Raw genomic sequence first — 11,518 nt, forward strand, 5'->3', positions numbered from 1 at the left:
TTATACCTTGAATCCTTTATAAACAACATATAGAAGTGATGTTCTTACTCCTTCCAACCTTATAGCTAGAGTGTAAGTCTCTCCATAGTAAATTCCTTCCTCTTGCACACATACCTTGCAAGCCAATCTTTCTTTGTTCCTTGTGAATTCACCTTTCTCATTCAATGTTTTTCTTAATACCCACTTGCTTCTAATCATGTTCTTAAATTTTTGCCTTGGTACCAATGTCCATGTTTTTTTCTTCTCTATTTGATCAATATTCTCTCTAATCTAATCATCATCCTTCAATGCATCTTAAATTATTCTTGGCTAAAAATTTCATATTAGACATGTATCATTCTTCAACTTGTTTCTTGTCATGACTCTTGAATCTTTATTTCGAATCATTTAGCTAGGTGTGTGGTAGCTTCTCACATATTTTGATAAAATGGGCGTCGATCTTCTTTCTCGTTGTTGTAATTCACTTTATTCAACTTGTTCATCTTCTTTAGGTATGTCCTAATGCAACTTGACTTCCCCCATTTGATGTTCGGTCTCCTTTATTTGTGACTCAACCCCTGTAGCCTGATGCTCAATAGTTTGTTGATGCTCAAAAAATCTTCTTTGCTATAACATAGTAGTGCCTGTCTTCTAATGCTCACCAACTTCTTTCTCTTGTTCAAGTAAATTACTTGGTTATCCTTTATATATGTCTAAAAAGTTTCTATAATTTCCAAGTTCCTTCTTGCATTCTTATTCATTCTTTTTCAAAAATTCATCAACTCTAACATTTGCACCTTCCACAATTTTGTTAGTGTTAGTAATTAAACACCTGTATGCTTTTTTTTAGTGGAATGTCCTAAAAGTATATCTTCATCACTCTTTGTATCAAGTTTTCCATTCTTTGAATCTTTTAATATATAACACTTGCTTCAATATACTTTGATATATTTGACATTAGGTGCATAGTCATGCCGTTGTTCAAAAGGGTTTTTTTTTGTACCTTTCTTGACTTGAACTTGGTTAATTGTATAAACAATAATACTTACAAATTCTCTCCAATAATTTTGTGAAATATTATTTTCCATCATTATTGTTCTTTCATTGTTTATGACTGATCCATGTTTTCTTTAAACTATCCCATGTTGTGGTGAAGTCCTTGGTGCAAACATTTTTCATTTGATTTCTTTGTCATTGCAAAATATATTGAACTCCTTTGATATAAATTCATCTCTTCTATCTAATCTCAAGCACTTCATACTTTTATGTATTTCATTTTCAACTCTATCCAAATACCTCTTAAACATTTAAAAAGAATCGTATTTTCCTTTGAGAAACATCAAAATCATCATTCTAGAGAAATCATCAAAAAATAGGATAAAGTAATTATCACCACGATTACTTTGCACTCCAATAGGACCACATAAATTAGTATAAAACAACTCCAATATATCATTAGAAGAATAGGCATTTCTCTTGAAATTAGACATTTTATTTTTTCCATTGGACATTATTTGCACATCACTTTATCAGGTTTTCTCAATCTTGGTAATCCTGTTACTCTTTCCATCTTACTATTTTTTACCAAATTATAAAAGTTCAAATGACACAACCTCTGATGCCATAACCAAACATCTTGAAATTGTGAAAATAAACATGTATTTCTAGATAGGTCTAGATAGAATAATTTAACCCTTATTTTCTCTCCATTGCCAATCAGTTCACTAGTAGCATCATGGATTTTTGCCTTCTTTTTCTAAAATTCAACCCTGTAACCTAAAATATTTAGTTGTTCCACACTCAATAGATTATATTTTAGTCCATCAACCCAATATGCATTGTCACATTTGATCTTGTCATTTAGCATAATTGATCCTTTACCTTTCACATAACATGGTGCATCATTTAAAAACTTTATACAACTTCAACTATAGTTTTCTAGCTTTTCAAAGTTACTTGTATCACTCATCATATGATGTGAGCAACCACAATCTATCATTCTCACTAACATATGAAATAAGAGAAATCTCCTCAATCTTTTCATCTTTATCAGATTCATCTTTCTTTGCAACATAAATAACTACTTCATGATGTTCAATAGATTCACTTTTAGAATTATCTTCTTCATCAATGAAATAGGATTTATTACCATTTCCATTGTAGTCTTTGTTACCTCAATCATCTCTGTTGTATCTCCTTCCTTGGTATATATTATCTTTCCTTTCCTCCTTTTCATATCTACCAAGACACCTTGCAACAATATGAAAAACTATATTACATGCAATATAGATAATAGGAAGTTTACCTTTGTATTTTTCTTTTCCTCTTGGTAGCCTTCCTTCTAGTAATGCTTCTAGATCCTCAAGGTCATCATTTGATTCACTATCACTATCCACAAGCTTACTTTTTGAAAATTTCCTTCTTTTAGACCCATCAAGGGTTAGTGGAGACTTGCAATAAGATTCAACAATAGAAGTTTTATAATTATTGAAATTTGATAATTTAAATGTAGTGAGTTTACTGATTCGACTATCCATGGTCTAGTCATTACCAGCTGTACATCTTAGTTCTTGTATCATAGATACTGTAATTACATAAATAGGAAGTAAAGTTCCTAATAACTTTCTAATTTCAATCTCTTTAGTTATGTATTGATTCAAGAAAGAATATTATAACCCATGAATAACTCCCAAATCCACCATATATTTTAATGATCAACAAAATCTCTTCAACATGATAGAGACATTAACACATGTGAAATAAACTTTATTCTTGTCATGAAAATACAATCATAAATAGTCATCAATAACTCTTCAAATATTGAAAATCATGAAAATCCTACCCTTCATATTGTATAATAAGTGATTATATATCATTTCTCCAATTATAAGAAGATCCAAAAATGCAATAAAAAGTTATCATTTTTTCCCCAAAACTGGTCACTGTGAATCAGAGTTTTGGATAGTTATAAATGGTTTTCACCAACACTTTGATACCTTCCTGAATAGTGGATGAAATAATCCCAAACAAAAATAAATGGAAATTCAATATACTAAACTACCATTATAGAAATACACTTTTTTCTAGGCTATACATGGTTGTACAAGACCTAAAAACAAGAGGAAAAACTTTCAAGACAACAAAACAATAGATTTTAACAATGAAAATATGATACCAAAATGCTTCTAATGCTTTCCAATGCTTATCAAAATTTACATCATGCCTATGAATGACCATTACAAGGTTTTAATAGCCTTTACAACTTCATGTGGAGGTTATAACTAATCAACTTCCTCTTATGACCATTTAACTTCTCATTTTGTCTTTTTACAATTTTTGAAAAGTTGCATTTCACAACTTCTACAATATTTGACTCAAATGAATTTACAACTTTACAAGAACCTTACAAAAATATCAAAATAGAATAATAAAATCCTTTACCACCATTTTACCACTTCATGGTTATTTTATACAAATTTTACCAAATAACTAATTCAAGACCATAATAAGAATAAATTAAATACTTTTTTAGTGCCCTTGCACCATACTATCAGACTTGAAATATTTCCATGTCCCATGGAGATGATTTGGTGAGCATCTACAAAAATCCTTGGCCTCTTGGTATTCAATCTATCAATGCCTCTATTGATTCCTCTATTGCTTTCAAATGACTCCTATCAATGGAGTTTATCTTGGTTGTCTTCAATGGTGCATCCACCATTGCATAGTTCACTCATCCATGCTACTACACAAATTCTGTCCCTCACTTTGGAATCCCTTCATGCCTCACTCCCCAAGACTATTAGCAACACATATAACCATATCATATGGCCTTTGGTAGACCTTCATGTCCACCTACTATAGCTGAATGAACCAACACTGATCTTCAACCACAAACTTGCATAACAAGAATAAAAACAAACCCAAGCATTGCCTAGTGCAAATTTCCCTCCATCTACACACTTAGAATATCTGAGCTTTGATACCAAGGAAGAATATTATAACCCATCAAGAACTCCCAAATCCACCATAGAGTTCAATGATCAACACGATCTCTTGAACACGATAGAGGCATTAACACATGTGAAATAAACTCTATTCTAGTCATGAAATTACAGTCATAAACATATTGGAAATACAATAGGGAAGTAAACACTAAGAGGGAGGGAGGGGGGGGGGGGGGGGGGGGGCAGGGATTAATCAACACTTAAAACATTTAACCTCTACAACTATTCATCACACATCCATCTCAAAATTATGCATATAAACTAAAATACCAAATTAGGCATATACATCCATAGCATAAAAGTAAAATATTTAACACATGTATGACACAAGATATTTGGTTACCTAGAAACCCTCCAAGAAGAAGGTAAAACTAGGGTAGGGATGACACCAAAAAATCTTCACTAGTGCAGTGATAAATTTTATCTAATGAAGGTTACAATGTTTGACCATGAAACATGATCTACCTTGTGAAAGGTTTGTCCTATTAAAGACTTAAGAGATTGTTAGATCTTACCCTATTAAAGGATTTAAACACCCTACTAAAAATGTGCTTGGTAACAGGAATTTAACTTACAAAGAAGTAAGCACCCTATTAAAGGTTTTACAATAGCTTGCTAAGACTACTCTATTAAGAGATTTAATCAATTCACATGTCAAAATGTCTCAGCAATGATCCTTTGGTTAGCACTCTATTGTTTGATGTTAGATCAACTCTATCTTGATATATACTTGATCCTTTTTGATCAAATGTATCTCTATAGTCCTTTGATTCATTTCCTCTATTCTCCTTTAATTGATTCTATAATGTAACTCAATTCATAACATCTTAATCACCATGAATGCTCTATTTTCACATGCAAACTCTCTTCAATTCTCTTTAGCATTCTTAGAAAGTCTAGTGTTTGTCTTTCTTAAGAAGGTCTTGGTGTCTTACGGTTAGGTATGAATCAATGGTAGTGATTCACCCATATTATCACATAAACCTTCCCTTTCTCTGATTGCATACATGTAATGCACAGGGATTCAAAATTAAGATTCATCCTTATCAAAAAAGATCATAAAATAATCCTTAAGTTAGCTCAAAAATGGCTTACCCAGTAGTTTTTGTTAGACAAAATTGATTAATTGTGTGTTCTTTTTGATGTTACACAAATGTCATATCATTATCAATTAGTATATGCTAAGCTCACTCAAGCAATGAAGATATTTCTTAGTGTCTACTGAGCATTCTTGTGTTTGCTTAGTTCAAAAAATAGTGTCTATTGTGTTCACTTGGGTGTCAAAAGAAAAATTGCAGAAAGAAAGTGTTAACCAAGCTCACTTGGTTAATGAAGGAAAGTCGGATGGAACCAATGCTAACTAAGCTCACTTGGTTGCCAAAGAATTTTTGTGAGTTTGTAGTATTTACCGAGCTTCTATTGGTTAACAAAGGACATCATTTCTGAGTTAGTTTCTACTAAGCTGGTCAACTAATGAAGGATTTTTTTATTTTGTTGTACTAAGCTTAATTGATTTATCTATTTATTCCAACTAACTATGGTGATGAATATTTATTATTCTAAGTTGTATTTGATCTGACTTGACAAAGTGTAAGATATAAGTATAAGGTCAAGTTGTGATTTCAAACTATGAAAGTGAAAGAGATGATGATGTGATTAAAGATATAATGATGAAAAGACGAATCAAATTTGAAGGATAGGAAAAATATCATTGTGGAGTAGAAAATATATATTCAATTAGGAAGGATCAAGTACAAGCAAGAAAAGAGATCTCTAATCAGCAATTCAGTTGCATTCAAATCAGGTAATCTCATTATTACTCTCTAACCATTGTAGCAGTGATCTAAATCTCTTAACAAAATTGGCTTAACAACTATTTGAAAATCCTCTAACAAGGTGCAAATTCCATTGAATTATTCTCAATACCTCTAACAAGGCCACTCCTAATAGGGTGATTAAACCCTTTAACAGGGTCACACCTAACATTATGTTTTGTAACCTTTAATAGGGTGGGCTCCTAATAGGGCTCACTTCAGAAGAGCAAAAATTAGTAACTAGTTGTAATTGGTAGTTTTTTCCAAATTGGGTTTCCACGTTAAATCCTAGTGTCAAATGTGTTCATGCTATTTTATTTTATGTGTTTACAACTAATTTAAAGTAATGATAATCATAGATAACATCTAAAGGTTTATTTGTTAATCATTTACCGAGCTAACCTAGTTACAACACTTTGTGTGTGTTTACCGAGATTCAATAGTATTTAATTATCAATTTACTTTTTGTACTGAAATCTAAGAGATCTAAGATTTATTTTTGTAGTAATTGATTCATCCCTCCCCTCTCAGTTACACCTCTTATATTTCCAACAATTGGTATCAAAGCTTTTGGTGCTTACAAAGAAGGTTTCAAGGACCTAAGCTAAAGATCAAGATGTCTTACAAAAGAGAGATTCCCAAGCTGAACAGAGACAATTTTGTAGCATGACGAGGACTAATCAGGTTACATTTGGCTACCATGAGTGATTTAGGTTGCAAACTCCCACTAGAACTTTATCAGTTGAAGACATTGCTAAAAATAAGAATCATAATATTATGATGATAGATATTGCATCTACTCCTAGTTATGCTAAATTTGATGAGGTAAAGGATTGCAAAACTACTTTTGAAAACAGAAAAAATTGAAAGATATCTATGGAGGAGATGACAATGTAAAAAGAGCCAAAGAAAAAGCTTTAGAAGATAGTTTGATCAAATGCGAATGAGAGATGATGAAAACATTGTAAAATATGTGGAAAGGATCAAGGCTAGTGTAATTGCAATCAAAGCATCTGGAGGAGAAATTAAGGAGGAAACTATTGTAAATAAAGTACTCAAAACTCTTCTTCCTATTTATGCAATTAGAGTATTTTCTATTCAAGAAATGAGATGTGGTCCAAATTATAAATTAGGCTTGGATTGTCCAGTTGGAAGATTGATAGCTTTTGAATTAGATAACTATGATAACTATGTTCCTGCTTAAAAGAATATTGAATCAACATTTAAAGCAAAACTCACACTCAAAAAAAGGGTAAAAAGGCAAAATTCAATCAATCAGGAAGTGAAGAAGATGGAACATTAGAAGAAAGTTTAGACAATGATATTGAAGTTTTTGAAGCCCTACTTGCAAGGAAGTATTCCAAAGGCAAAGGAATGTACAAAAGTAAAGTTTCTTTGATCTGCTTTTCTTATGAAGAAATTGGTCACATTGCTTCTAGGTGTCCAGACAAGGAAAACAAGGATGAGAAGAAAAGCAACAAGCATAAGGGAAAGAAAGAACTACAAGAACTTAAAAGAAAAAGGTAAGAAATCTTGTTTTATAGATAAATATTTTGATAATAGTGAAGATGAAATTGCATATATGTTGTGAAAGATGAATCTAATGATGAAGAAGATAAGATGACACTTATCTCTAATGTTAGCAAAAATGATATATAGATTATTGATAGTGGCTACTCACATCATATGAATGGTGACAAAACAAATTTTGAGCATATGGAATATTATGATGGAGGTAGTGTAAGATTTGGAAATAATGAACCTTGTAACATAAAAGGAAAGTGATTTATCTTGTCGACTAAAGAACTTATATGTGACAATGCTTATTGGGTTGAAGGACTAAAGCATAATCTACTAAGTGTGGCACAATTGAATAACATTGGATTCAAGGTAGAATTCATGAAAGGATAGGCCAAACTACTAGATGGGAAAGAAAATTTGGTTGGATTTGGCAAGCAAACAAAAGATAATCTATTTTATCTTGATTTTAGTGATTTTTAATATTTTATTGCTCAAGTAGAGGAAAGCTAGTTATGGCACAAAAGGCTATGTTGTGTAAATTTTGATAATTTGGTCAAGATAAGAAAACATAGAAGAGTAAGAGGTATTCCTAGTTTGAAGAGACCTGACATGGGTCTATGCAAGAATTAACAAATTGGTAAGATGGGAAAGACTAGCTTCAAAAGCAAGGATTATCAATTAGAAGAAGTCTTGGAAATTGTTCATATAGATTTATGTGGACCTATTGGAATAGAAAGTTATAGTGGAGAAATTTTTTTCATTCTTTTTGTTGATGACTATTCTAGAATGATGACAGTAATATTTCTAAAAGATAAATTAGAAGCCTTTAAAAAATTTAAGTGGTATTTGGCAAGAGTAGAAAAGGAAACTAGGAAAATGCTGAAATGCTTAAGATCAAATAGAGGTGGTGAATTCATCTCCCATGAATTCAATTATTTCTATATTGAAAGAGGAATCAAAATATAAGTATTAGCCCTTGGTAGACCACAACAAAATGGTATAGAAAAAAGAAAAAATAGATCTATCATGGATTGTGCAAGAACCCTAATGATTGAAAGGAATGTTTCTCTCGAATACTAGAAGAAAGTTATTAGTACTATAGTTCATACTTTGAATAGAGTTTAGTTGAAGAAAGATTCAAACAAAACACCTTATCAGCTATGGTATAGCTACAAACCTAATGTAAGTTACTTGAAAGTATTTGGCAACAAATGTTATGTATTGAAAGAATATAGAAAAGGAAAATTTGATGTAAAAGGTGATAAAGGTATATTTCTAGGATAATCCTACATAAGTAAAGCATACACATGTTTGAATTTGTCTACTCACAAAATTGTAGAAAGTGCACATGTCAGAATTGATAAATTTGCAGAAAAGAGTGAAGAAGAAAGGAAAAAGGAACCTGAAGATTATAGAATATTTGTTTACTATGAACTTGATACCCTACCAAATCTATCTAAAAGAAAAGAAGCTTCATCTCCTATGTCCCTAGAAAATACTATAGTTACTATACTATAGTGCAAACCAATCTACAAGGACCTGAGTCACAATCAAAGGCTACTGAGCTAGTTGGAACTAAGCCTAATGGACTTGAGTCATAGACAAAAGGTCCCAAGATTGAAACTAAAATTCAAGAAGAAGATGGTGGAACTCATTCAAAGACCAAAGAGCCTATGTTAGAAGACATCATGCACCTAATCAAATCATTGGAGACAAATTAGATGAAACAATGACAAGAAGAAAATTAAAAGGTGCATGTTTACTTGTTAAATTTGAACCTAGAAGTGTTAAAGATGCTCTACAAAATGAAAGTAGGATTGAAGCAATGAATGAAGAGATAAAATAGATAGAAAAGAATAAAACTTGGACTCTTGTTCCTAGACCCAAGGATAAAAATGCAATTGGTACAAAGTAGGTATTTAGAAATAAGCTGAATGAAGATGGAAAATTTTGTAGAAACAAAGAAATATTAGTGTGCAAAGGTTATTCTCAAGAAGAAGGTATTGACTATGGAAATTTTTTTGCTCTTGAGGCAAGACTAGAAAGTGTCAGAACCTTACTAGCATATGTAGCACATAGAGGATTTAAAGTATATAAAAGGGATGTCAAATCTACATTCTTGAATGGAATTCTTGATGAAGAAGTTTACATTGAACAACTAGAAGGTTTTGTAGATCTTAGCAAAAGAGACATGGTTTGCAAACTACATAAAGCATTATATGGCCTGAAGCAAGCTCCTAGAGATTGCTACAAAAGACTTCATAAATATTTGGTACATATTGGTTTTCAAAGGAAAAATGACAATAGTAGTCTATATATCAAGGATAGACTAGACAAGAAGATTGTGTTGGTAGACATAATTGTTAATGATAGTTTGTTTATAGGAAATGATGACTCATGCAAAGCATTTTCAAAAGAAATGAGTAAAAAATTTGAGATGCCCATGTTTGGTGAAATAAAATTCTTTGTTGGTCTCCAAATACAATAGAACAAGAATGGTATGTACATCAATCAATCTAAGTATATCAAGGAGATATTGAAGAAATTTGGAATCAAAGATTCAAGACTAGTTGGAACACCTATGTCGACTAGACATAAGCTTTCCAAAAATGATGATTCTAAAGAAGTAGATAAGACCACTTATAGATCAATGATTGGAAAATTGTAGTATATATTTCACACAAGGCCTGATATTGCTCTAGCAATTGGAATAGTGGAAAGATTCTCAGAAAATCCTAAGGAAAATGACATGATGGAAATTAGGAGAATCATGAGGTATGTGAAAGGTACTGAGGACTATGGTTTATGGTACAAACTTGGAGGCAATTTGGACTTGAAAGTATTTACTGATGCTAATTGGGTAGGAAGTCTTGATGATAGAAAAAGCACTAGTGGTAGAGCATTCTTTCTTGGTAAAAGACTACTATCTTGAATAAGCAAGAAGCAAAATTGTACATATCAATCCATAGAAGATGTAGAAAATGTAGCAACAATAGTCAATTGTTGTAACATTGTTTGGTTCAAACAATTGTTGGAAGGAATGAAGGTAGATATCAAAGATCCAATTGTCATATATTGTGATAACACCAGTGCAATCAACATATCAAAGAATGTAGTAATGAATTCCAAAACAAAGCATATTTCTATAAAATATCACTTCTTAAGAGAGTTAGTGCAAGATAAATAAGTCAGATTGAAATATGTGAATACAAAAGAATAGATTGCAGACATATTCACCAAGTCATTACCTAAATATGCATTTCTATATATAAGAGGTAAGCTAGGGGTCATTCCCCTATCTAAAATTCACTAAATAAAGTTTAGTGAATGCATCAATTGGAACCTATTGAAGATCAATCAATTGATGTAGAATTAGCAAGGGCATATTGTAGATAAATTATTACTTAAGGTACATTGGTATTTATAGAATTATTTTTTATTGCATGTGTTATCAAAGAGGGAGAAGTTTACTGTCATATCTTTGAGAGATTTTTGAACTAGAATAAAGTAAAGAACCAAAGAGGGAGAAATTTTCAAAGAAGAAGTTTTCTGAAAGAGGGAGAATGTTTTGAATGAACTTGGTAATAGCTATTGCAGATAGATTCTAGTGAAAGGAAGAGCTCATACTAATAGAGGGAGTTCTCAAGTCTAAAATCCAAAATTTCATTGTGCTATGACATGTTGTGTTGCCATCAATGCCAAAGAGGGAGATTGTTAGATACAATTGATTGATTATGTGTTGTCTTTAATTTACACAAATGTCATATCATTATTAGACAGTATATGCTGAGCTCACTCAGGTAGTGAAGATAGTTCTCAGTATCTACTGAGCATTCCTGTGTTTGCCTAGTTTAGAATGTAGTGTCTACTGAGTTCACTTAGGCATCAAAAGAAAAGTTGTAAAAAGTGAGTGTTAACTAAGCTCACTTGATTAATGAAGGAAATTTGGATGGAACCAATGCTAATGGAGCTCACTTAGTTGCTAAATGATTTTTGTGAGTTTTTAGTGTTTACCAAGCTTCTATTGGTTAACAAAAGAAATAATTTCTGAGTTAGTTTCTACTGAGCTGGGTTGGCTAACAAAGCATTTTCTTATTCTATTGTACTAAGCTTCATTGATTTATCTATTGATTCCAACTAACTATAGTGATGAATACTAATTATTCTAAGTTGTGTCTAGGCTAACTTGAAAAAGTG

The sequence above is a fragment of the Cupressus sempervirens genome, chromosome 8 (assembly GCF_028749045.1).
Source record: "Cupressus sempervirens isolate cs-2001-9-10 chromosome 8, ASM2874904v1, whole genome shotgun sequence".
In the NCBI taxonomy this organism is placed as follows: domain Eukaryota; kingdom Viridiplantae; phylum Streptophyta; class Pinopsida; order Cupressales; family Cupressaceae; genus Cupressus; species Cupressus sempervirens.